This window comes from Cervus elaphus, chromosome 28, assembly GCF_910594005.1.
Source record: "Cervus elaphus chromosome 28, mCerEla1.1, whole genome shotgun sequence".
Classification (NCBI taxonomy): domain Eukaryota; kingdom Metazoa; phylum Chordata; class Mammalia; order Artiodactyla; family Cervidae; genus Cervus; species Cervus elaphus.
In genome coordinates, this window is record NC_057842.1 from 52,238,281 (window position 1) to 52,264,015 (window position 25,735).

Consider the following 25,735-nt stretch of genomic DNA (forward strand, 5'->3'; position numbering starts at 1 on the left):
ATCCTGATTGCCATGGGTCTCTGAGCCCCGAACACAGATAAAAGAAAGGAGGAACTGGCCAGGGGAGGGGGAGAAGAGGGTCATGGGATGGTTAAGAGACAAAATGAATTATGGTCTGAGCTTATGGAGCTCAGAGCTGGGGGTATGGGACAAATGGGCTGAATGAGCTGTGCCCAGTACCACAAAGTAGCTCAGTGGAGACTGAGGGAAAGTGACTCTTGAACTTACAGGGTCACTGCAGTCCCAGGAAGGCTGTTCCTTTAGAGACTGTCCTCTACTGGGAGGAGCAAGGTGCAGAGGAGAGGGAGGGGAGGGGTGGAGCATTCATTTCTTCCAGCTGATCTGAGTCCCTATTGATTTCTGACCTTAAAAGTTCTGCATGCTTGTCAGTCCTGGTTGAGGTGACCTGAGACTCCAGCTCACAAAGACCATTTTTGCAAAACACAAAGGGAGAAGAGAGCCCTTCCACTTTCCTTTCTGGCAACCTCCAGGGAGATCATGACTTAAAAATCCTGCCAGTACCTGTGCCTGGTTCCAAGAGGACAGTGTACAGTGCTGCTGAGGAATGAATGCTTTGGAGATGCTGCCCAGGGCACCCGCCAGTGATTCAAAGTGGAAGCTCTGCTTTTCACTCTGTTCCATCAGAACAAGCTTGCTGGACCCAGAGGAATTCATAGAGGTTTTGATGAGGGGTATCTGGATGTTACTAAGTGGATTGTTGGAAAGGCTCACTTTTTTCACTAACGTTAAAAAAGACCGGTCTTGTAGAGAGCAGATACAGGCTCTGCAAAAAGCTAGAAAATTTCACTTTGTGTCTCTTAATGTCTTTGCGCTGGAATATCTTACCTGTATTTATTAGTCAGCTTATGTTGAGCACCTTTCATGGAAGTGCTACTAGCTTAGTTGAACTTGGGTAGATGCTGTCAGTTGAGGGGAGCGGTGGCTAGAAAAACACCAACACTGGATCTCTTACTATTAATTTGATGAGTAAGACATGTACACAACTCTAAAATGAAGTGGATAGTAAGAAAATGAAGGGCAGGGAAAAGGCTGAGTGAAGCTAAGTATTAAAGTACTCTTTGGTTGTTCGAAACTGATATTTAGGGTGTCTATGCATGAGGAGGGGCTGGGGAAAATGGGGATGAGGTAGGTGTGGTGAATCATATTTAAATCCTAACCATCAGCAATCAATAGGTATAGTAAAGTGAAAGAAAGTGAAGTTGCTCAGTCGTGTCCGACTCTTTGCGACCCCATGGACTGTAGCCTACCAGGCTCCTCCCTCCAAGGGATTCTCCAGGCAAGAATACTGGAGTGGGTTGCCATTTCCTTCTCCAGGGGATCTTTCAAACTCAGGGACCGAACCCGGGTCTCCCACATTCTAGGCAGACGCTTTACCTGGTACCAACTAAATGTAGTTAACTTTGGTGAAATCAATTTCCTGTGGGAAGTTTCTGTGCAGGTAATCGTATCAGTCCTTGAAACAAGGCATGTTCACTTCCCTTAGATGAAGTGTGGAGTTCTGTGGAGTTCTGTGATTGACAGGAGGCTTCGTGTGCCGACACTCTGTTTTGAGAAGGAGTGCTGGGGAAGATATATGCTTTTTGACATTTCAAGGAGGCCTCTGTGTGACTTAGCGCTGAGTGCTCAGTGGCTGCCACGTTTGTTTACATCACCCTCCTGGACTGCCAGTGTCAAATCCATCGTTTGTAAAGCTCTTTGGGATAATCTGTGTATGAAGGATTCCATATAAAACCAGTGTTTATTCTTTTTCATATTATGCCTTTGGAACCTGACACATAAGAGTACTTTTATATGCAGCATGCAAGAAATTAAGCACTCAATTCTTATTAACGCCTCTAAGAATGGGGCTCCTGGTGTTCCATCTAGGGGCAGTGGAAAGGGGCTGACTGGTAAGCAAGTAAATTGAAACAAAGACAGGGAAGAACTCATATATTGTTTTCAGCTGTTGAAAGTTTTATGGGCAACCAGGCTACAAATAATGTGAATTATTTTTACTGAGAGTTTGGTGGAGAAACGGAGCTTAAACTATCAATATCACTTTCATTTTATTTGCTGTGTTGTGTGTATAGTGTGGATGTGTGTTCGTGTGTATATGTATTGATAATAAAATGTATATGACCAGCATCTTGTTGTCTGGAAGTGTGCGTTGATGGTCATGATTGTGGTTCATTGTGTTCTTCATCTGTTTCATAAGCCTGAGACAATGCAAAATCCTTAAATGGTATCTTATTGAATCTTGCCGTTTATTGCTTTTGAATTCCTTAAATAGAGACTTTCTATGACATGTATGGTGACTTACGAAACAAACTATAAGATTGTTCAAAAATATTTCACATTTAGATCATGTTGATTGAGAGTTTATACTAAAAGGCACACAAATGTATCTCATGATAAAAGCATATAAATATTAATAGTTCATGTTCTTTAAAGATATGCAAAATAATAAATTATTATTGCTTTAATAATATGACATATAGTATAACATTTTATATAATAAGAACTATATAACATACAGACACATATACACCACACACACACACACACACACACACACACACACATATATATATATAAGACAGTTTTGTGGCTCATTTGTGACACTTGGCGGATCAAAAGGGTATTGGCTGAAGCTTACAAAATGATGGTAGGTTTTTCTAACTTGTAATCTGACTGCTAGAAAATTCTTTGGTTTTAATAAAAAAAATGATAGAGCAGCCAGGTGGTTATCAATACACTGCAGATGGAAATCAAGAGCAATCTGAAGTTCTCATGTACCTGTTGTGAGCGAGCCCACAAACGTTCTTCTGGGCACACAGTACCTGCAGTGATGGATGCAGAAGTGTGAGTTCAGTGGTCGGTTTCCTTTACTCAGTGATTTTAAGATAACAAATGCCAATTTTTTCACGAAGACCTTGGGAAATGCTATTAAACTTATATAACCCAAAAGTTCGCAGACTTCATCAGCATGTGGGGTCGAATGAGGTCACTTACTATTGATGCTATAATCACAATACTTGTGTGACTTTGGGCAGTCACTTAACCTTTTAGAAATCTGTTAGCTCATCTGTAAAATGAGGCTAATAATAGGAGTAACATCATTTTGCCTGTGGATCAAAGAAGATGATCCATGTAAAGACTTTAGTAGAGTACCCAGTGTGTAAGAACTTAAAAATAAGTATGACTGATAAAGATACTATTCTATTTATTAATAGGTTTATAGTATTTTTAAAAGGGCATTTGAAGTGATAAAATAAAAACCAAAGGTAAAACAGGGATTATATATTAATTTTACTTATTTACAGAGAAGTTTTCTTCTGATCAAAACATCTGAAAAAAAAACTGCAACTGTTGTAAAAGCAAGAGTTGTTGCTATTTCTAAAATTCAATTCAAATATGTCTTAAAAAGTTGAATCTTAGAAGGTGAACCATTTAATGCATCTCTAAAAAGTCAGTCAATTTCTACATTTTGAAGATAGATTCAGTTTCATAGTTCCTTTTTGCCTACAACACAACTAAAATAAAGATTTTTCATTTTTTCTATCAGACTGAATTGCTATCAGATTTTTGTAAACCATTCACTCTGGAAGAATCTTTTGTTCTGGGTAAAGGCAAGTGCTGGGAAAAACTCAGCAAGACTGCACAGATTATTCTTTGAAAAGTAGCACTTGATAAGGGTGTTAACTCGACATGTAATTCCACTTAGTAAAGGGATCATTGAACAGAATAGATGCCATGATTAAATTGCAATTACACACTGTAGCTATAATTATTTTGCAAAGGAAAGGTACGTATAACAAATAAAGGAAATATTTAAACATAAGCATAGAGAAAAAGAAAAATCTATTATTTAGGATGAGAAAGGGTAAATATGTGTGCAAATCAATGGAAATAATAGCAGTTTGGAAATGTTTACCTTGAAATAATTGGAAGATTGGAAGCATTAGTTATGACTCACCAATCACAGGAAAACTCTTGGATGAGATGTTTTATAATGCAAAAAAATTGAGGAAATGGAAGGGATAAATGTTTTTTGATTTAATGAATCAATGGAAGCCAAGTGAATTGAAGAGTTTAGAGATCTTTAAAAAGAGGGATGAGGGGAGAGGCCAGACAGGAGTAGGAAATTAAGAGGTGTAAACTAATATGTATAAAATAGATAAGGTACAAGGGTATATTGTACAGCATAGGGAATATAGTCAGCATTTTATAACTTTAAATGGAATATAATCTGTAACATTTTTGAATCACTGCTGCACACCTGAAATTAAAGATTGTAAGTCAACTTAAAATTATATAAAAATAAAGAATGATAAAAAATTATATACAAGTACTATATTATCAAGAGAAGATGACCAAGTTAAGACATAAAGTTTAGTATAGAGTGCATTTTACATTTTACCATATTTAAAATATTGCATTAATTGTTTACATCTTTTTTTTTTCATTTATTTTTATTAGTTGGAGGCTAATTACTTTACAATATTGTAGTGGTTTTTGTCATACATTGACATGAATCAGCCATGTATTCCCCATCCTGATCCCCCCTCCCACATCCCTCTCTACCCGATCCCTCTGGGTCTTCCCAGTGCACCAGGCCCGAGCACTTGTCTCATGCATCCCACCTGGGCTGGTGATCTGTTTCACCATAGATAGTATACATGTTTCGATGCTGTTCTCTCAAAACATCCCACCCTCGTCTTCTCCCACTGAGTCCAAAAGTCTGTTCTGTACATCTGTGTCTCTTTTTCTGTTTTGCATATAGGGTTATCATTACCATCTTTCTAAATTCCACATATATGTGTTAGTATGCTGTAATGTTCTTTATCTTTTTGGCTTACTTCACTCTGTATAACAGGCTCCAGTTTCATCCATCTCATTAGAACTGATTCAAATGAATTCTTTTTAACGGCTGAATAATATTCCATAGCATATATGTACCACAGCTTCCTTATCCATTCATCTGCTGATGGGCATCTAGGTTGCTTCCATGTCCTGGCTGTTATAAACAGTGCTGCGATGAACATTGGGGTGCACGTGTCTCTTTCAGATCTGGTTTCCTCGGTGTGTATGCCCAGAAGTGGGATTGCTGGGTCATATGACAGTTCTATTTCCAGTTTTTTAAGAAATCTCCTCACTGTTCTCCATAGCGGCTGTACTAGTTTGCATTCCCACCAACAGTGTAAGAGGGTTCCCTTTTCTCCACACCCTCTCCAGCATTTATTGCTTGTAGACTTTTGGCTAGCAGCCATCCTGACTGGCGTGTAATGGTACCTCATTGTGGTTTTGATTTGCATTTCTCTTGTTTACATCTTTAAGACCAAAAAGACTAAAGAAAACAGGAAGCAACATTGACATGTGGAAAATAACTAACAATGAAGACTTTATAGACATAACGATTAGAATATAGTAAATAAGGGAGTAGCAGTAGTTATTCACTTTTCTAGAAGTGTTGTTTTGCTTTGTCATTGTCAAGGCTGGCGCAACCTTAGGAACCTTGCAATACTGTGATTCTTTTTGCCGTGCATCAGCATGGATCAGCCATAGGTACACATGGTGCCCTCCATCCTGCCCCCCTCCACCTCGCCTCCCACTCATCCCGCCAGGTTGTCCCAGAGCCCTGGTGTTGCCCTGTGTCATATAGGGAACTCTCACTGGTTATCTGTTTTGCCATTTATGATAATCTGTATGTTTCAGTGCTATTCTCTCAAATCATCCCACCAACTCCTCCCACTGGGTCCAAAAGTCTGTTTTTTATCTGTGTCTCCTTTGCTGCCCCACCTGTAGGACCGTCGGTAAAATCTTTGAAGTCATAGTTTTTTTTAGAAAATCTAATGGTTTATTTCTTTCATGTCTATGGCCAAGAAATCCCAAATGCTTTTCAAAAACTGGGGGGATAGCGTGTCTCAGATTTATAAAAAATGTATAAACATTTGGGAACTTCTGAGTTTCATTGTTAGTGTTTTATTTGCACTTATTTCTGTTAAAAAATAAGGAATTTTAAACAGATGAAATTCTGGTCTGCAGATATCAAGGAGTTAGTTACCGATAGGTGACCAGTAGCTTCAGATGCCTCTGAGGTCTTCCCTGACTGGGAGGGTCTCATTCTTTAAATTGGCGTCAATTTGCCTGATGCTTGGAAGTTGTGACCCTGTACCAAAGGGAGCCATGCAGTCAGCAGTGGAGGTCACTTCTGCAGACCCTGTTAGTGTTCATAACATGCTGGGAGTTACCCCTTTCAGTAAAGCCAACAGGAGCCTGTGTCCCTAAAGCCATGACAGAAATGAATTGACAGATAGCTCAACTGCCCTGTGCCCTGTGGCCATTATCATTTAACTTTCTCCAACCAAGACCACACAGCTAACCTCCTGCATGTCATGATTTGAAGTTCTGGTGGCCCCTGGAAAGAGGCAAAGCATTTCTGTCACCTGCATCTCCTCCTTTCATTGAGGCTGGAGGGCCAGCAAAATCAGAGTGTCACTGGGCTCCTTCTGGTCCTTTTACAATTTGCCAATTTCTTGCAGTGCTCTGGATTGCGACAATCTTATCATTTTCCAAAACTCATCATTACTTGTTCTCTCGGTGTAGATCATTTGTAGTTATGAGGCAAACCTCCCTCTTCTTTTAATCTCACACTGGGGTCGGGTTTCACATTTTACTTTTCAAGTGCACTTTCACAAAAGAGAAATAAATAGGCATTCTGATTCTCTCAAGACAAGAATACTATCATAACTTTTTATCTTTTACTGCTCTACACTCAAGGATGGGGAGAGAGCAATTTCTTTCTCTCCCCCTGAGTTACTGTTAAACACAGGTGTTAAATTTGGATTGACCAGAGAAAGAAGCAAAGAATTGTAAAAGAGCTTCTGGGTACCCATTGTCATCAACCACTGCTTATGCTAGACAGAAAAATCATTCTGCACATGTACAGTTACACTTCCAAAATTGCATGTCATAAATACATCATGTAATCGTATGTATGTGTGTTAATAGAAATATAATATGTATATGGCTTTCCCAGGTGGCACTAAGGTAAAGAACGTGCTTGCCAGTCCAGTAGATGTTAGAGATGCTGGTTTGACCCCTGGGTTGGGACGATCCCCTGGAGAAGGGCATGGCCACCCACTACAGTACTCTTGCCTGGAGAATCCCATGGACAGAGGAGCCTGCTGGGCTACAGTCCGTGGGGTCGCACAGAGTTGGACAGGACTGAAGCAACTTGTGTGTTGCATGAAGCACAACACAGCTTGAACATGAAAGTGAAAGTTGCTCGGTTGTGTCCGACTCTTTACGACCCTATGGACTATAGCGTCCATGTAAATCTTCAGGCCAGAGTATTGGAGTGGGTGCCATTTCCCTTCTCCAGGGGATCTTCCCAATCCAGGGATCAAACCCAGGTCTCCCGCATTGCAGGCGAATTCTTTACCAGCTGAGCCACAAGGGAAGCCCCATATGTATATAAGTGTATATATTATTTTGCAAAGGGAAGAGTGTGCATTATTCTGGTTAAACTGAAGGCTGCCTGAAGAGACACAGGTTAGGGACTAAGCTTTGACAAGGCAGATAACAGAGGTAGAGCGAATGGTAATGGCTACGAGGGCCATTCAAAGGGCCTTCAAAGGTTCAGCCGCCTGCTGGCAGAGTCACGTGAGCAAAGCAAGCACCTGATCTGACACATTCCTTAGTGGGTTTGCAAAAATTGGATCCTATTTGTGAAGTTATAGCATTGGAGAATCTAGAACGATTCTTTTCAAGACTATGATTGTCCATATTTAACTCCACACAAGAAAATCTATTTGGGGGCAGTTTAGGGATATCATAGAACATAGATAAGTGTGTGTGTGTGTGTGTGTGTGTGTGTGTGTATGGGGGAGATCTGAGGAGGGTGAAGCAGGTGGGCTTAGAAATAGCTGTTTGGGCCTATTATTTGAATTAATAAGGAAGCATAGTCAAGAATGTGAAAATTGATGGAACTGTGGAAAAAATTACTGTTTCTCTCAGCAGTTTAAATGACAAAAGGCAAGGAAACTGACCGTGGTGATAAAATTTAGTTTGTGAAAGTAAATTTCTTAAATCTTGGAGACAATGTAGATGTGGTTCTCTGACCAAAGACTGTGAAAGGGCAACAACTTAAGTGAGGTGAGAGATTTGGTTAAGGAAATCCTGATGTACAAAATTGCTTCAACTGAATAAAGGATGAAGGCATCACAGCTAACGAGGTGGCAGGAGCTGCCCAGGACCTCTCAAATGAGCCCCAAATGTGCACTAAGGATGGAGAGAGGAGCATCCTACCGAAGTCACAGTGAGAGCATCTTAGAAACCAGAGCAGCAACCTGTGCAAAAGTCAAAAACAGCAGCATAACATACTTGAAAATAATCATTTACCTTTACAGATATTTGAATGAAGAATGAACAAAAGTAAAATTCTCTTTGCAACATCTGCTTTGCCTCTCCATTTAGGAGGATAATTTCCAAAACATAAAAGGTATAATAAACAGTATCATGATGGGATGGGAGGTGGTGAAAAGCTACTCCCTAGACAGAGCTGAGTGGCCTACAAGATTATTGAAAGAGCTGCGGATCTAGTTTGACTTAATTGCCTTGACAGGTTGGCCACACTCTGTACAATACCCCTCTAAAAACAGGGAGATTTTCAAAGATATTCAAGAGGAACAAAGTCATCCACAAGTTCTTGTGACATGCCTGACACCCATGTATTTGAGGTGTTGGGGGAAGAGAGAACTGGGGAATCCTAAAGGAAATCAAGCCTGAATATTCATTGGAAGGAGTGATGCTGAAGTTTAAGCTCCAATACTTTGGCCCCCTGAGGTGAAGGACCGACTGATTGGAGAAGACCTTGATGCTGGGAAAGATTGAGGGCAGGAGGAGAAGGAGGTGACAGGATAAGCTGGTTGGATGGCATCGCGCACTCAATGGACATGAGTTTCAGCAAACTTCGGGAGATAGGAAAGGACAGGGAAGAGCCTGGCTTGCTGCAGCCCATGGGGTTGCAAAGAGTTGGACACGACTTAGCGACTAGACAACAATAGACATTAACTCTTGTGGGTGATTGGTAGCTTGGTGTTTGTAAGTCAGGGGCTGAGTATTTTTGACTATACAGTTCCTCTGTCTTTCTGATAATAAATTGTATATGTCTTTGTGTTTGCACTACTTAGTCCACTTCTTTCAAAGGGAGGGTTTTCTGTTTTTATTATCAGTAACCATTCTGTTCAAGCACATTCTGTGATGGACATAGCTTGGAAGACCTTGATCTTTCTTCTGTTTCCACTTCAGTTTTACAGAAAAATTTAAAGTTTAACCTTCTAGAATCTGGGATGAATGGCCCAGAATCATAATTTGGTTATTCTGACTGCAGACTTGCATTGAATTGATTTCTTCATTGTGTATGAGGATTGATGTTAGTTTAGTTGCTAAGTCTAATCCAACTCTTGTGACCCCATGGACTGTAGCCTGCCAGGCTCCTCTGTCCATGGTATTTCCCAGGCAAGAATACTGGAGTGGGTGCCATTTCCTTCTCCAGGTAATCTTCCCAGCCCAGAGATGGGACCCATGTCTCCTGCATTGCAAGTGAATTCTTTACTGACTGAGCCACAAGAGAAGCCCACAGGATTATCCAAGAAGCAAATGAAACCTGGGAAATAATGACATTCTTCAATTCTTCAGTCTAAAGTTTAACCAATTAGGAAGAGCTCCATGTCCAGTTAGACTAAGACAGTTTACAAAATGTACAAAACAATGAACCAAAATATCCAGAAAATCAGAGACCATTGGACTTTATGTCCCTGTCCAAATGTAGCATTACCCAGGATTTATGGTTATGTCAGCCTTTGTACCCTCCAAACACTTTCCCAAGTATTTTAGGATTCTCACATAAATATTGCTGCAGTAAGTACCATCAACATTTAGTAGCTGTTTTTCAAGAATAGCCAAGTGACATTATTATGGTTTGTCATCAAACCAGGGGTGGTGTGAAGGAGGCCAAAACGGATCATTGCAGATAAAGATGATGTTTATACACATACATACAGTAGAGTGTATATCAAAGAAACTGTAATATGTTTCAACATACTAGGAACATTTTGGAGTCTTTTGTCTGCTTTTGACAGAGTACTCCTTGTACATTTCCATCCAAATATTCCTAAAGAGAGCCAAAAGTGTATGTGTGTCTATTCATAGGTAAAGTTTTGAAGTCTCCTGTGTATTTTTTAAAAGCTTGTACGGATTTCTTATTGGACCCAAAATGATTATAAAATATTATTTTGCTCTTGTCCATTTCTCAGTTGTCTTGATATAATTATCAGCAATTGTCATACTTTAGTGTACACAAGGATCGCTTGAAATGCTTGTTAAAAATGTGAATTCTTGGTCTCTACATCTGCTCCCCATCTCCCAGATCCTGATTAGGTGAGTGTAATGTAGGATCTGAAAATACACACTCCAGGAGACTGACTCTGTTTACATAACCTAAGTTTCATGCTATGAGAAACCTGGCTCTAGGAAGCAATCTTTCTTTGAGAAGCATAGCTCTAGAGGCTATTATCTCACTTTGAGAAGCATAGCTCTAGGGGCTCCAGGGATATTCACCACAAAAATGGATAATCTCTCAACTTTACTGTCCACGCCTGCCTTTCACTCATCTCATGGTCAATCAGTCTGAACTCCTTCTAGGGTTCTTACAAGACCCACACTTCTCTACCTGCAGTGTTTTCACTGAGCTATTCTCTCAGCCAATTCTTTTATTGAATTGTCACATCTTCTGGCACTATTGGTCCTTCCAGGCTCTCAAATACTGCCTTCCCCACAAACAGTCCATCCTTCTCCACCCAACTTACCATGACTCAACTTACCATGACTTTTTCTCCTGAACTTTCTTCAATCCTTGTGTTGTTTATGTACATGTTTTCTTCCTTAAAAAATTTTTTTTTTCTTTAAATTTGTTTTTGGCTGTGCTGAGTCTTTGTCGCTGCTTGGGATTTCCTCTAGTTGGGGCAGGTGGGGTCTGCTCTCTAGTTGCAGTGTGCAGGCTTCTCTTTGTGGGGGCTCCTCTTGTGGCGCTTGGGCTCTTGGGTGTGTGGGCTTCAGAGCTGCAGCCTGGGGGCTCATTAGTCGTGGCGTGTGAGCTCAGTAGCTGTGGCTCTTGAGCGCTAGAGCACAGGTTCCATAGTTGTGGCACACGAGCTTCGTTGCTCCGAGGCATGTGTGTCCCAGATCAGGGATCAAACCCACGTCTCCTGCATTTGCAGGCAGATTCTTCATCACTGAGCCTCCATGGGAAGCCCATGTCTTATTTCTCCTAACTGAGCTTCGGTTACACAGAGGATCTCCATGTCAGATAAATCTCTATTACCACCATGGTCTTTGAAGGCAATAGCTGCTCAATCAATTTTTGTGAATGGAAAGCTCTATGAGAAAGGGCTGGTGTGTAGAATTGAGAAGAACACAAAGCCAGAAGAAACAAGAGCTGCTACTTAGTTCTGGTAATGTGGTGATCGGTGGGGGCACAGTCTTTTTCTTTAGAGACAGTTCTCTTAATAAGGTAGAGAGCAAATCCAAAAATGATTATAGCAGTGCTACAATGAAAAATGGGTGTTTGGGCCCATAGAATGTACACCACGGGGAGTAACTCTAATGTGAATTATAAGATTTAGTTAATAATTATGTATCACTCTTGTAACCATTGCATCACACTAAAGCAAGGTCTTAATAAAAGGGGAAGCTAAATGGGAGGAGTTTAAGGGGCTATATTAGAAGTTTGTACTTTCTGCTCAGTTTTTCAGTAACCTGAAACTACCCCCCCCCCCAAATGTCTATTAATTAAAGATATCAAAAATGGATTTTTGGTAATGAGAGAGAGAAAAGGGAAATGAGCAAGGTGAAATAGTAAGAAATAAAGCTAATCAGTACAATTCACCCCATGCCTGTCATGAGTGGTGTTTCAAGTACAGAAAAGCCAGGCCTGGCTTGCTATGGTAGGGAACAGGCTTTCATGATTGTTTATATGAAACACTTCCAAAGAACTCTTTGAACTCAGTCGTTTCATTAGTGAAATGAGATTTTTATGCTCAGAAACGTATGATAAAACACAAGTATCAATAAGTAGGCATGAACCTTACAATAAACATTGCCTGAGAATTCACCTTGTTACAAAGAAGAGTAGAACTGGTAAAGTAAGTGTGTTTATAAGGGCAGGGGTGAAACAGAGCTGTAGGGGGGATGTATTCTACCAAGGAGTTTAAAGAACACTTTCAGTGGGATGAGGAGGCATGCTATAGCATCAGCCATTCATGGGTTGACAACGAGAGTGATGAGAGAGAGAGGAGAGGACAGAGCAAGCAAGCTTTTTAGAGCTGGGCTCACACATATTCAGCAGTTCATTTCAGAGGAAAAAATAACAATTTTCAATGTATGTACAGTGTACGGATCTAAATGATCCAACATAGAGTATTATATTGCAAATTTCTCCAGAATTATGCAGTCAGCACAACCTGCAAATTTGAATTGTTTTGGTTTAACCTTTATCAGGGTTCTCCATCCTCCATTTAGCATTATAGCAGTCCAGGATCTGTCTCTGTTTTGATGTTAAGGCATTTTCATAACATTAATGTATACAAAATTATATATACTTCGTCCGCATTTTATAAATAGGAAAGCGATGCTTGCACGTAGTGTTTCTGTTTAGCTTTCTCCTCCTCTGTTGATATGGAGAATACTGTTTGTAATTTAGAAGGGTGCTTTGTACTCTCCCCAGACAAAGTGGCTGTGTGTCCTCTCAGGACAGACGTTCTCGAAACGATTGGCTCAGGTTAAGTCTTTTCAGAAACTCGCGCAGCTCCATACTGCAGTGCAGGGCTTCCCAAACTTTAATGTGTAAACAGACCATCTGGAGATCTTGTTAAAATGCAGATTCTGAGCTGGTATTTCTAGGGAGGGGCCAGAACTCCTGCATTGTTACCGAATTTCCTGGTGGGGCTGATGCTGCCTGGCAGGGGCACAGAGGAGACCCCCACCCTTCCTGTGTGACTGTTATCTGATCTGATTTTTCTTTTTTACACTTTCTAGTAAGCGGTGGACACTAGAGACCTGGAGGAAGTTGGGTTTTTTTCCATTGATCCTTTCAGATGCTCTAAGGATTCACATTTTGCTTGTCTCTTTCTTTCTGTTGACGAAGCAGGTGGGTATAAGGCGTTTGCACGAACGCATCCAAATACATGTGACATGTGTGAGATTGTATGTGGTCAGTTAGTAAATATAATAATCAGAGAGAAGGCTTCTTTCCTTTCTCAGAAAGGCAGGTTAAGGGCAGCAAAATGGCATTTGGTTATTTTAAAAAGCAAAGAAACCGGTCTCCGTGATGGTATTTTAAAAAGTAAAGGCATGATGAACCAGCAAGGAAAAATAGACATTTTTATGCATTTAGAGATTGTTTCTCAGTGGTTTTTTCCTGTAGAATCTTCTGCCCTCTGCATATTTTCACATGGTTTCATGACTAAGCTCTGTACAGACAATGTAGAACACTTTATATTGTTATTTCTTGTGCAAATACATTTAGCAGCACAAACAGATTGATCAATGAACTCCCAAAGGTTGTCTGCAATTCCAAGTTTTCCTGCCGGATGAAGGCTCCAACCCGCTGGAAGCACTTTGCAGAGGAGCCGAAGTCTGGGTAGGGAAGGGGAGGGGAGACTGAGAATAATGGGAAGGAAAAGGCAGCTTCAGTGGAGGGAATTCACTCCAGAGGAGGAAAACGTGTCCAGCTCCCCAACCTTGCAGGTAGCATGTTTGGCTGCCGCAGGAGCACATTATTTGTTCTTTTTCCCTGACACTGAACTAAAGAATGCATTGTGGGAAAACCCATCGTGACATATGACACAGTGTAAAGGAAGATCACAGCGTGAGGCAGCATCAAGGGGCTGACATGGCCTTGATGCACTCGGGCACAGCACGGGGTCGTGGGATGAGTGGCTCTTCCAACGGAAGCCCGGGTGCAATTTGCACAATTCTTCTGAGAGCTCCCAGTGAAGCCCCAAGCCCCCGTAAACTGGGCCAAAGAGGAGAGCAAAGACCCTGCCCCCCCGCCTGGAGACACACAAAGGGAGCCATTTCAAAAGGAGCTTAGTTAAAAGGACAAAAAATTATACACAAATATTAGAGGAAAATTGGAATGGATTTAAAAGAAAAGAGTCTGACAGTCAGAATGGGAGCAAAGGGGATGGGAAGAAAATGGAAAGTGTAGGGAAAATGGAAAGACTGGCAAAACACTTATCAAAGTCATGTGTTAAACTTCTTTTTCTTTTTTTTTTAAGAGAAAAACTCTTGGGAATGCTACAAGTGAACCTGATTTGTTTTGGTTAAAGAGTGTTCACTCTCCTTACTCTCTCCTAGCTTTTCAGCCCCTCTTCATGTCCAGATGAAAAGTTTGCACTTAAAAAAAAAAAAAAAGAAAGAAATCCTGCAAGTCCAACCAGTGTTTCTATTCTGTCTCTGAGCAAAAGACCTTCCTCCTCTCACTGCCCCCTTGTTGCTCCTGTTTATCATATTATGCCACTTTTTGTTCATCAAATTTACATTTCAAAATTTCTGTATTGCTGCCACACATTAATTATTAATCTTCCACTAGTCCCTTCTGTAGAAGCATTTTAAACTTTGATTTCACTATCCATCTTGAAGAAAAGAAGCTTTAATCATGACTCCTTTCTATGGGTGTTTTCCTTTCCTCATCTTGTGAAGAATTTACCCTATACATTGCTAGATAACTACTTAGAAAGTTCTCATAGATTTTTTTTTTAGGTGCCCTAAAAATGTTGAAGATTGTGTATTCCTAAGTCATTGAAAGCTCTTTTGAACAATTCTGCGTTATTGTTAGAAACAAAGATTGAATTAATAAAATTAAGATTGAATTAGGCTTAAGGTAGTAAAATCTAACCAATTTTGTTTTCACTCAATTAACCAGCTGCCTAGTGTTTAAGCCAACCCAAACTGTCAGGCCAGTTGTGTGGCTCCCGCCTTTGATGGAGTCTTCCCTCTGCTTGTAAACTTAGAGGCTGCATTAGTGCGGCTTATTGATTTCATTTCATACTGAGTCAAGGGAAACAGATCAAATTTATCATTTCAAGTCATATTTCAATATGACTTCTTAATGATGATGATTGTTTTCTAACTTATTCTTGTCTCTACTTACTCCCTATAATAACCATCTTTAATGTTTCAGGAAGATCCCTTACCTCTTGAAGAATTTTATAAGAGCTATGAAGTTGAAATGTGTATATATCAATGAGTGTGTGAGTATATGTATACTTTCTCATTTATACTTTCTTGTATACACTTTACGTGTACTTGTATATACTTTCTCCCCAGTACATTTCAGGAAGTCCCTTGGGCCCTGAAATATTGTGCATGAACCCTCTAAGGTTCTTGGCCTCAGATGATGGATTCATGATGGTGATATAGACATTCTTGACTTTTACCACCCCACTTTCTGACCTATACCCACATGTGAAAAGTGAAAGTGAAAGTGGCTCCATCGTGTTCAACTCTTTGCAACCCCATGGACTGTAGCCTGCCAGTCTCCCTGTCCATGAAATTCTCCCGGCAAGAATACTGGGGTGGGTAGCCTTTCCCTTCTCCAGAGGATCTACCCACCTCAGGGAGCGAACCCGGGTCTCCTGCATTGCTGGTGAATTCTTTACCTTGTGGGGCACCAGGGAAGCCCCCCCGTGAATCCCAGCGAAGGCTGCGTTAAGTATCACATATAAGTGGCCCCAACATGCTGTCTGTGTCTGCTGCGCTGGACCATGGTCGTTCAGAATCTTGGATGCCAATGTTATCACTCTTTGGTATTGCAGCTGGATAGACTTGGTGCTGTATTCTGGTTGTGATTCTCTTCATTTCATTTTGTTGTTAATTAATGTGATTTGACTTTGCAAACTATAGTTTAAGAATCACAGCTCATGGAGGAAAACCCACAGGACTTGAAGGCAGGTGAGATGGCCCTAAGTTTCTTCATGCTCTGACATCATTGTGTGACCTTGAGCAAGGCCCTTCATCTTCCTGGGCTTCAGTTTCCTAATAATAGCTGCCAGTTTTAGAGTACATGCTACTTGCTGGCTAAGTACTTTACAGATATCATTACACTTCACCCTCACAAAGACCCTAAGAGACAACTTCTGTTAGCCTCAGTTTAGATTTGAAAGAGGGATTCAAAGGAGTGAAGAGGTTGGAACCTGGATTTGAACCGAGTCTGACTGAAGAGTCCTGGCTGAGTTACTTTTCTACTCTGATCTTCACAGTTTTCTGTGCAAAATGAGGCAATAGGACTTGAATGCTCCATATTTCTAAGAGCCATATTGACTAGTAGACATTCTAATCATTTGTAAAAAAGAGATTTAAAAAACAGCATGGTTAATGTACTGTTGACAAACGATAAACTGTCCATACTTAAGAGTGTATCTTTAGCTGAGTTTTGAGCTATGTTTACATTTGTGAAATGTATACATAGGCCAGGCATCACAATATCATCCCTATATCATACAATCAAGATAATGAACATACCTTTTACTCCCTAAAGTTTACCCTTGCTCCTGTAATCTCTCCTTCCCCATCTTCCCTGCAGCTCCTCGAAGGCAATCACTAATCTATTTTCTGTCACTATAGATTAATTTCCATTTTTTAGAATTAAAAAAAATGGTAGTCTCATTGTGATTTAATTTTCATTTCCCCAGTTGGATAATGATGCTCAGCATATTTTCTTGTGCTTATTTGCCACTTGTATATCTTCTTTGGTGAAATATCTATTCAAGTCTTTTGCCCATTTAAAAAAATTGAAATTGTTTTTTGAGTTTTGAGAGACCTTCAAATATTAGAGGTATAAATTCTTTATCAGATACAGGATTTAAAGTTATCTTAGCCCTTTTTGTGGTTCTTAGAGTCATTCGTAGAGCTGAAATTTTAACTTTGATGAGGTCCGTTTACGGATTTGTTCTCTTATGGATCATGTTACACGTTTTGCTTAACCTAAAGTTGCAGAAGTTTTCTTCAAGAAGTTTTAGAATTTTAGTCTTTACATTTAGGTCTATGATCCATTTTGAGTGAAATTTTGTATGTGCTGTGAGGTATAGCTGCTAAGTCACTTCAGTTGTGTCCGACTCTGTGCGACCCCATAGACGGCAGCCCACCAGGCTCCTCTGTCCACAGGATTCTCCAGGCAAGAACACTGGAGTGGGTTGCCATTTCCTTCTCCAATCATGAAAGTGAAAAGTGAAAGTGAAGCTGCTTAGTCCTGTCCGACTCTTAGCGACCCCATGGACTGTAGCCCACCAGGCTCCTCCATCCGTGGTATTTTCCAGGCAAGAGTACTAAGCTAATTTTTTTCTTTCAAATGCATATTCAATTTTCCCAACAATATTTGTTGAAGACTCTGTATATATTCTCTACTCAATTGCCTTTCCACATGTGTTGAAAATCAACCGTATATACACATGTAGGGGCCTATTTCTGGATTCTCTGTTTTGTTCCATTAATCTATTTGTTTATCTTTGTATCTATACCACACTGTCTTGATTATTATAGCTATAAAACAAATCTCTCAAAAATCTGAGGTAGAATAAGTTTTTAAAATTTTCTTCAAAGTAGTTTTGGATATTTTTAGGTCCATGTAATTCCCTTATGCATTTTATAACTAACTTGTCAATTTCTCTAAAAACACATGTTGAGATTTTGACTGAGAATATGTTGACTCTTTAGAACAATTTTGGGAAAACTGACCTCTTTTGATTCACAAACATCATCGGTCTTTGCATTTATTTAGATGTTTCTTAATTTTTCTCAGTGATGTTTTGTAACTTTTTCTGTGTGTCACACATCTTTTGTGCAAGGCTTATCCATTTGACTAATATATCTCAAGGGTCTAACTCTGCTGCTGAGTGCTGAACAGTGGGTTTACAGAGGAACCCACATTTCTGTCCCAAGGAACTCATTTTTAGTGCAAGGCCTATATGTAAAGCAAAGTCCAGATTCAGGAGTTCTTACTTCATTCCTTACAGAGTAGGGATCTAGTGCCTGCTCTTGCAAAGGGCCTGCTGAAATGAAAGTTATATTTTAGCAAGACTCTGGCAATTGTGTGTTACATGTGCATGACAGGGAATGGCCTGGGAAAATCAATAAGAGAGCCCTTGAGATTTTCAGGTTTGGATGTGAAAGACTTGGATGGGGGCACTGGGGTTGGGAAAGGAGGAGCATGTGTCCAAAAGAGGGGTTGACTGGGTGTGGAAACAGACTTCATATGCAAGGGGAAAGCAGGAGGCTGCCCGGGATGACTTGACGGCTTCGAGGAGGCTTGATTGATAGAATGCTGGTACCAGGAATAGAAATAGGGATGACAGAAAAGGAGCTTGTTTCAGAGTGAAGATGACAAATTTATTTTTAGGTTCTTGAATTCTGAGGTGACAGTGGGATACCAAAGTAGATATGTACAGCTATTTGGTTGGAAATATGGTATTTCCAGGAGAGTTCAGGGCTCAGGATATAGATGTGGACATCACCCAGTGAAGTTATACTTCAGCTCATTCACTTATTTGTTCGTTTATGAAGTGATTGGCATCAACAGTTTGTCAGATGCTAAGCTTGGCTTTGGGATGCAAAGACACAGAAGTTTGGTCCCTGTCCTTGCCGATGGTGTAATACAGTTTGCTAAGAGAACACAGTTTGCTAAGAGAATCACACCGGCGCTAGAATGGCCGTACAGTGGACTGACACCCAGCCAGAGTGAGCCATGCAGTGAAAGCTTCCTGGAGGAGTGTCAAGTAGAGGTTAAACAGGAAAAAAAGTAGGTAAAGGGGATTCAAAGCTGAGGAGACAGCATATGAAAAGATATAGGGGCAAGCGAGATCTTGGAATATTTGTGATTGGGCTGGAGACATGAATACATGTGAGAGAAAGAGAAAGGATAAAGCTGGAGATGGAAGCAGAAGCTACAGAGGGCCTCTCAGGGCACTGGATGACTCTGAGCTGCTTTGCAGAACATCCAGATGGAGATGCCCAACAGCCCTGGACTCCACCCATGGGTAATGGGCTTTTCCAGCTAGTTGAAGCTTGGAAGAAGTGTGATCAGATTGGCAGTTAATGAACTTTGAGGACATGATGGCAAGTGAAATGTCAGACACAGACAGAAAAGCCTTCATGATTTTACTTAAACATGGAATCTAAAAATGTCGAATGCTGTACATAGAAGCAGAAAGCAGAAACATGGGTACCAGGGTTGGAGAAGTGGGGAAAATGTAGAGATACTAGGTACCAAGTGGCCATAATATGGGATGAATAAGTCTAGAGGTTTAATGTCCAGAATAATGACTATAGTTAATAATACTGTATTGAATACTAGAAATTTGCTAGGATGGTAGATTTAAGGTGCTCTCATCACACACACAAAAATAGTAGCTATGTGAGGAGACAATATATTAATTCACTTAACTATAGTAACCATATCACTATCTGTATGTACAGCAAGTCATCATGTGGCACACCTTGAAAACATACATGTCTTATTTTAAAATTGAAAAAAAAGAAAGACTGCTGGGGCAGTAGTAGGATGACTTGATCAGAAGGATTGGAAGGACTAAAGGCTGGAGTCGGGGGTGGGATGGGGGCCAGTGACAATACTACTTTAGTTAAGAAGCAGAAATGAAAAAGCCCTGATTTAAGGCAGCATCAGTGGGAATGGAGGAAAAGGGGTAGTCAGAAAGACTGAAGAGTTACATTAGGCAGGACTGCATGACAGATTGGATGTGAGAGATTTGAATATGGAGTTTATCAGCGTTCAAGTGATGTTTGAGGCACTTGAAGGGAAGAGCTGTCTCAAGGGGCATAGTGATGAAAAAAATGGAGTTCAGGCTGAATCCTCAGATATCCAAATCCTGGGATTCCTGTGATTTGATCGTTTTTCCAACAAAGGAGAGGTGAAGAAAGATCTGAAGATGGAGGAAGGAAACTAGATGAATATCAACATCTAAGGGGGCAGGTAGAAGACAGGAATTTGCTGAGCAAAGAATGGAAAGTAAGAATGGGGTCATGTCAGTCACAGAAGTTCAGGGAGAGACTCAATGCAGTAAGCGTGGTGAGCAGTGCCATTGAGGACGAGGGGGCTGAAAAGACGCGGACATGAAGAGGACAGACGAAGTGGCTTCACTGGAATGGAAGCCTAGCTAGATAACCCCAAGTGGGACTGAGACGGTTTTGGAGAAGTAGATTTGGTAAGTGTCGACGAAGCCAGTTTTAGGATGCTGGGCCTCCAGCCTGCCTAGTCATCCGAACTGAATTATAACAGCCTCTCACATTTTAAATTTAGTTCTGATAGTTTGTGAGAAATCGGCGAAATCTGAAATAGCACCAACCAAGCCGAATGCCGCAATAGAGCTAGAGCAGGATGGTGTTTCCTGAAGTAGGTACCTTCCACAGTGCTAAGCCTAGATGCCAAACACGTCTCACAGAAAACAATCACAGAAAATAAAAATCAATTTCCTTGAGGGACTGAATGTAGTTTACATCAGACTTTGCCTCAGCAGCCTGATTTTCTGAACTATTGATAGTCCACTGTTCCTAGTTTCGTTTGATGCTACATTTTATCTTTTCACGGTCACAGAGATTTTCCTAAGTGGAAAAAAAAGAGCCCTTCTGTGCTCTTTATCACTTTAGTTTATTTCCTGACTTGTTGGAAAGCCTGTTTCTTCTGTGTGAGGCAGCAGATGGCAGAGTCCAAGGCTGGTGAGAGGCAGGTGGGCTTGGCGGCTGTGTGGTGTTAAAGCTGTACCCCTAAGTTGTAACTGGGGGTCCCTGGCAGACACCCACTGTGCAGCCCGAACACCTGCAGAAGCTCTCTCTGCCCACCTCGAGGTTCAAGGAGTTTTTTTTTTTTTTTTTTTTTTGCTGCAATCTACTTTCATGTAGGAAATCTTTTTTTTTTTAACTTTTATTTCTTCCTTTTAAACTCATGCTCAGAGATTTGCACTGATATGAATTAGCTGATGGTATTGATTAAAAAAATTCTGTCAATAGATCAGCTTGCAATTTAAAATAGCATTTTATATACTTGGTCTCATTTGATCCTCAAATAAAAATACCTTGTAAAGAAATCACTTTATGTTTCATAATAAGTGGAAACGATACAAGGTTTTTCTTTTTTTTTTTTAAGCCATTGGTGTTTATCAAGACTATTTAAGAAATATTTAACCAAAGTGCATTGTTTGATTCCAGTGTTGGGCTAAGTGAAGATTAGGAAAGAATACATAAAAATGTATATACTGCATACGTTGGGGAAGCTGTTCGAGGATATCAAGGCTATGTAGCAGATGAGCATATTGTTGACTGTTCTTAAGAAAGTTTTATATTGTAAAGATATTTAAGTATTTAGAAAATTAAAGAAAAAGGCAAATATTTGAAAATCTAACTTTCTTCATTCCAGTTTTTGGTTTAGAATTTATTTTATTTAGTGGTGGTGACAAGTTTAGATATAAACTCTTTCTCAGTCCTTTGTGTAATTAGGACTAAACTTTCAGACCTAAAATAAATCAGGATATATGTCTGGCAAGTCCAGACATCTATGGGGGTTGAGAAACAGATATATGAAAGCATGTTTAGAACATGACTTGAGTCAGGTGGGGTCTCTGGCTGAGAAACCTTGTTTTTCTCCTTAAAATGAGTATAATGAAAACTAGGGCCTTGATGATACGTTATTAATTAAAGGGAGCTTTACTAAAGGGGTAAAATGGCTTGAAGAATGATGCTAATCAGAAAATTAGAATCAGTGTATTATGACCTACCAGAAATCAGTAATCAGCAGAAAACCAGCCAAACCAAAAGTCAAGACTCATTGCCAGGTGACTTTTTTGTTCCATAATTAGTTTGTCATTGAGGTCATTTTAACCTTTATCTGGTTGAGATGAATCTATGGTAAATAAATGTATTCTTTTTTGAGGGGAATCCCAATTGTAGTCACAGTTTGCAACTAGTTTAAGAAGATTAAGGGCTTCCCTGGAAGCCCAGACAGTTAGAATCTACCAGCAGTGCGGCAGACCTGGGTTCAATCCCTGGGTCAAGAAGATCCCCTGGAGGAGGGAATTGCTACCCACTCCAGTAGTCTTGCCTGGAGAATCCCATGGAGAGAGGAGCCTGGTGGGCTACAGTCCATGGGGTTGAAAAGAGTTGGACACGACTGGGTGCGTAACACTAACACTTAGGAAGAACACCAAATTCTAGTTCAATGTTTACTCTTTCTGATGTAGATGACTTTGCCTTTGTTTCTATAGATTTCAAAAAGTAAATGAGTTGTTTTCGACACAAATTACAAACATACATAATATTCTTGGGATGTTTTTCAGTCTCTAGTTTATGTGCTCTTATAATTAACTAGATATCTTCAAAAGAAAGAATTCTAGTTCAGGGCTCAAATTAAGGGCAAATAACTATAAACAGAGTGCTTGATTCATAAAAATAAACAGCACATATGGGCTTCTGCTGCAGATGTTATACCCTGGAGCGTGCCCTGGTTTCTTTTTAGCTCAATAAGAATAGCAAAATCACATTGATGTGTAGTAATATGAGTGTCAGTTACATTGGAATGTACTCCGTATATAAAAAAGACAAGAGTACTTTTAAGTAAGTAGACTTTTCTAACCTCTGAAACTAGAAAATATTGGTCATGCTGCTTTTAGTTTCCATATTTTCTAAATCTGCTCTCTGCCCTTTTCATCCATCATTCAATCTCATGGTGCTTTGTGTTTGTCTGTAGCATGCACGCCTGTATATACACTCTCTGAGATGAAAGAATGAATATTGTATTAAATACTTAATATGTGCTACTTTCTTTTACTTCCATTCAATTACCAAGTTCAGTTTAAGAAAGTCCCTGAGACCCAATATATGCATCGTTTCTGATATTAGACAACCCCAGATTCTAGCGACTGATTTTCAAAGTTAATTTAATCCTGACTCGAGCCCTTCTGCAAACCCTCGCTGAATGCCCACTGTGTCTGTGCTTGGTGAGTGTGTATCATGACTCTCATTCTCTTGGAGGAGCAGACCCTGGGAGATTGCATCTTGTGCATGGCGGCACCCGAGCCAAATCTTCCTTGAACACAAAGAAAGGGATAACCGTACACACTTGGCAAGCTGTCCTAGCGGCACAATGACTGTTCTCGCCTCCTCCCATACTCTTCCAGAAAGTAGGGGGTAAAGGAGATACGCAGAGAGTGAAGTGATCCAGGAGAGTCTGATCACAGATGCTGTTTTTAAAGTGTGGAAGCCTCATAGACCGAATTCTCCATAGAGGTATTTGCATTTTGAAAGAGAAACTTTGTTATAAATATGTAGGGGATACCCCTCCCCTTTAAAAAATGTTTTGTTTGAAAGACCATCCGGGAGGCAGCAGGATGGAAGTGGGAGGCCTTGCTGTGGAGGCACCGGGTCCAGATTTCAGTAGGTATCCTCAAGACCTCATGAATAGTCAGGAGCCCCAGAAATACCCATCTAGCACTGGTACTGGTTCACACAGCATCACCATTTTAAAGATGATTTAGTTTTGCTGATGGGTTTGTAGCTAGAGCCTACTGAATGTATTAAACTTGGACACTGTCCTATTTTCAACAATGCTTGAGAGAGTTTACAGACTAAACTTGGTACAATGCTTCAGGATAAAATCAACTATCTCAAGGCAGGAGACGACAACAAGGGTTTCAGGTATTATGTTGGCTCTGTTTTCTAGAAGCAAAGGCAAACAAAGACACTTTATAGAAGTCTCACTTTCTGACTGCTCACAATAGACACATTTATTTATGGAGATAATCAATATAAGAAAAATACTTTTCTTTTACAGTTAGATTTGAGCAGAAATGTATTGAATCCTGTGTGTAGAACATACAACAAAGATGCTGTTTAGAAATGGTATCTTTAATCAGACCCTTCTAGATCACTGGAGATCTCCTTTGACCCTCAACCAAAAGTGGGGTTAGAAGGTATACTTGGCCAGTTTTATAAAAGACACTTGGAGGGTTTGTATCTTGACCCTCTTAAGGGCAGGAGGCACAGCATGGTCAGATGTCTCAAACAAACAGCGCTCATTTCATTTCTGATGATGATACCCTCAACAAACAACCATATATTCTAATGATGCAAATGAGATGCAAATGAGAGTTATTAATCTAGATTGAGAAAACTTGGGTATCATGAAGTCTCTATATTGGCTTGTTTTTCCCAAAATCTGACTGATTCTTTGATTCTTTGATATTAGGCATTAGCCAAAGAAAAAAAGGGGCAGACCAGTGAAGCTAACTTACTGGGTCTTGTAACCGCCTCCCTTGGGACCTTTTAGGCTCCATTATAGAGGTGTCCCATAGGGCTCTTTCTTAGCCCCCAGCATGGAGCTTGATATGCTATGAAACCTTATGGGACTGAAAGAAAACCTTGGGGGGAAACAGTCATTTCTGAGTCCATTTTGGGTCCGAGGACTGGCTTTGATGAAAGGCAGATGTTTTAGTTAATTTTCACTGTAATAACTCAACCCAAAACTTAGTGGCTTAAAATGAGTATTTATTGTGGTCTTTCATACTTATTTGTATTGACTGGGCTCCATGTCTCATGCAGTTACAGTCAGGCTGGAACTGAGTCATTTAAAGGCTCTGGATGTTCTAGATGGCACCTCTGCTGGGAGTGTGGGAACAGCCCAGCCAGGATTGGCTGGGCATCCCTCTCTCTCTATGTAGCATCTCAGTCTGGCTAGCTTGGGCTTGTTTGAAGTTTTATTCTATTTCTTACCCAGTGGCTGGTTTTCCTCAGAGTAAGAATTCCAAGAGACCCAGACGAAGCTGCAGGTGTTTCTATGACCTAGTCTCTTAAGTCATGCAGGATCACCTCTGCTGAGTTCTACTGGCCAGAATGAGTCACAAGGGGCCAGTTCAGATTCAAGGAGAGGGCATTTACACAAGGGTACAAATTCCTGGAGTTTTGGGTCATTGGGGAGCCGACTTTGGAGACTAAAACCATAATAGAATAAGAATTTTTGAGAATTTCTGACCAAACCGGGTTCTGTAAATATGTGTGGTGAACTCACTCTACAGGCACACACCACTAATTGTTCCCCAAATACCATAAACAGGGCATAGAAGATGGGTTCAGTGGAAGGAAACGTTTGGTCCTTTGTTTGAATTCAGTATTTTAGAACTGGCCAAGGCAGTCATCTGTGGGAATGATCTGGAAGATGCTTAAGGAGAAGCCAGTATCCATGGACAGGTGAACTGTGCTTCTGAGATCCTATACCTGGCTAAACCCCTATCCTCACAGATACTATTACTTAGCATTAGGTAATAAAGCAAAGTAGAATACAGAAAACTGAGGGCTAATTCTCTCCCCTGTGGTCCATTTGTGACTTTCATTTGTATCCCAGTGTAGAGGAGTTTATCTATGAAATCAGCTCACTAACACTTTGGATCACACTTGGTGTTCTGTCTGAATGTGTGGGTGCCAAGAAAATGGGTTATGCATGGGGCCTGGAAGAGTGAGGAAAGCAGGACTAGCAGGTATTGCCCAAGAAACTGTCTTGTTAACCCTCCAATATCCTCTGTGTCTCTTATTTTTTTTTTAAATTCCTTATCATTTCACTTCTTTCTTTCAAATTTGCAAATAATAATAATAAATAGAAGAAAAACACTAAATT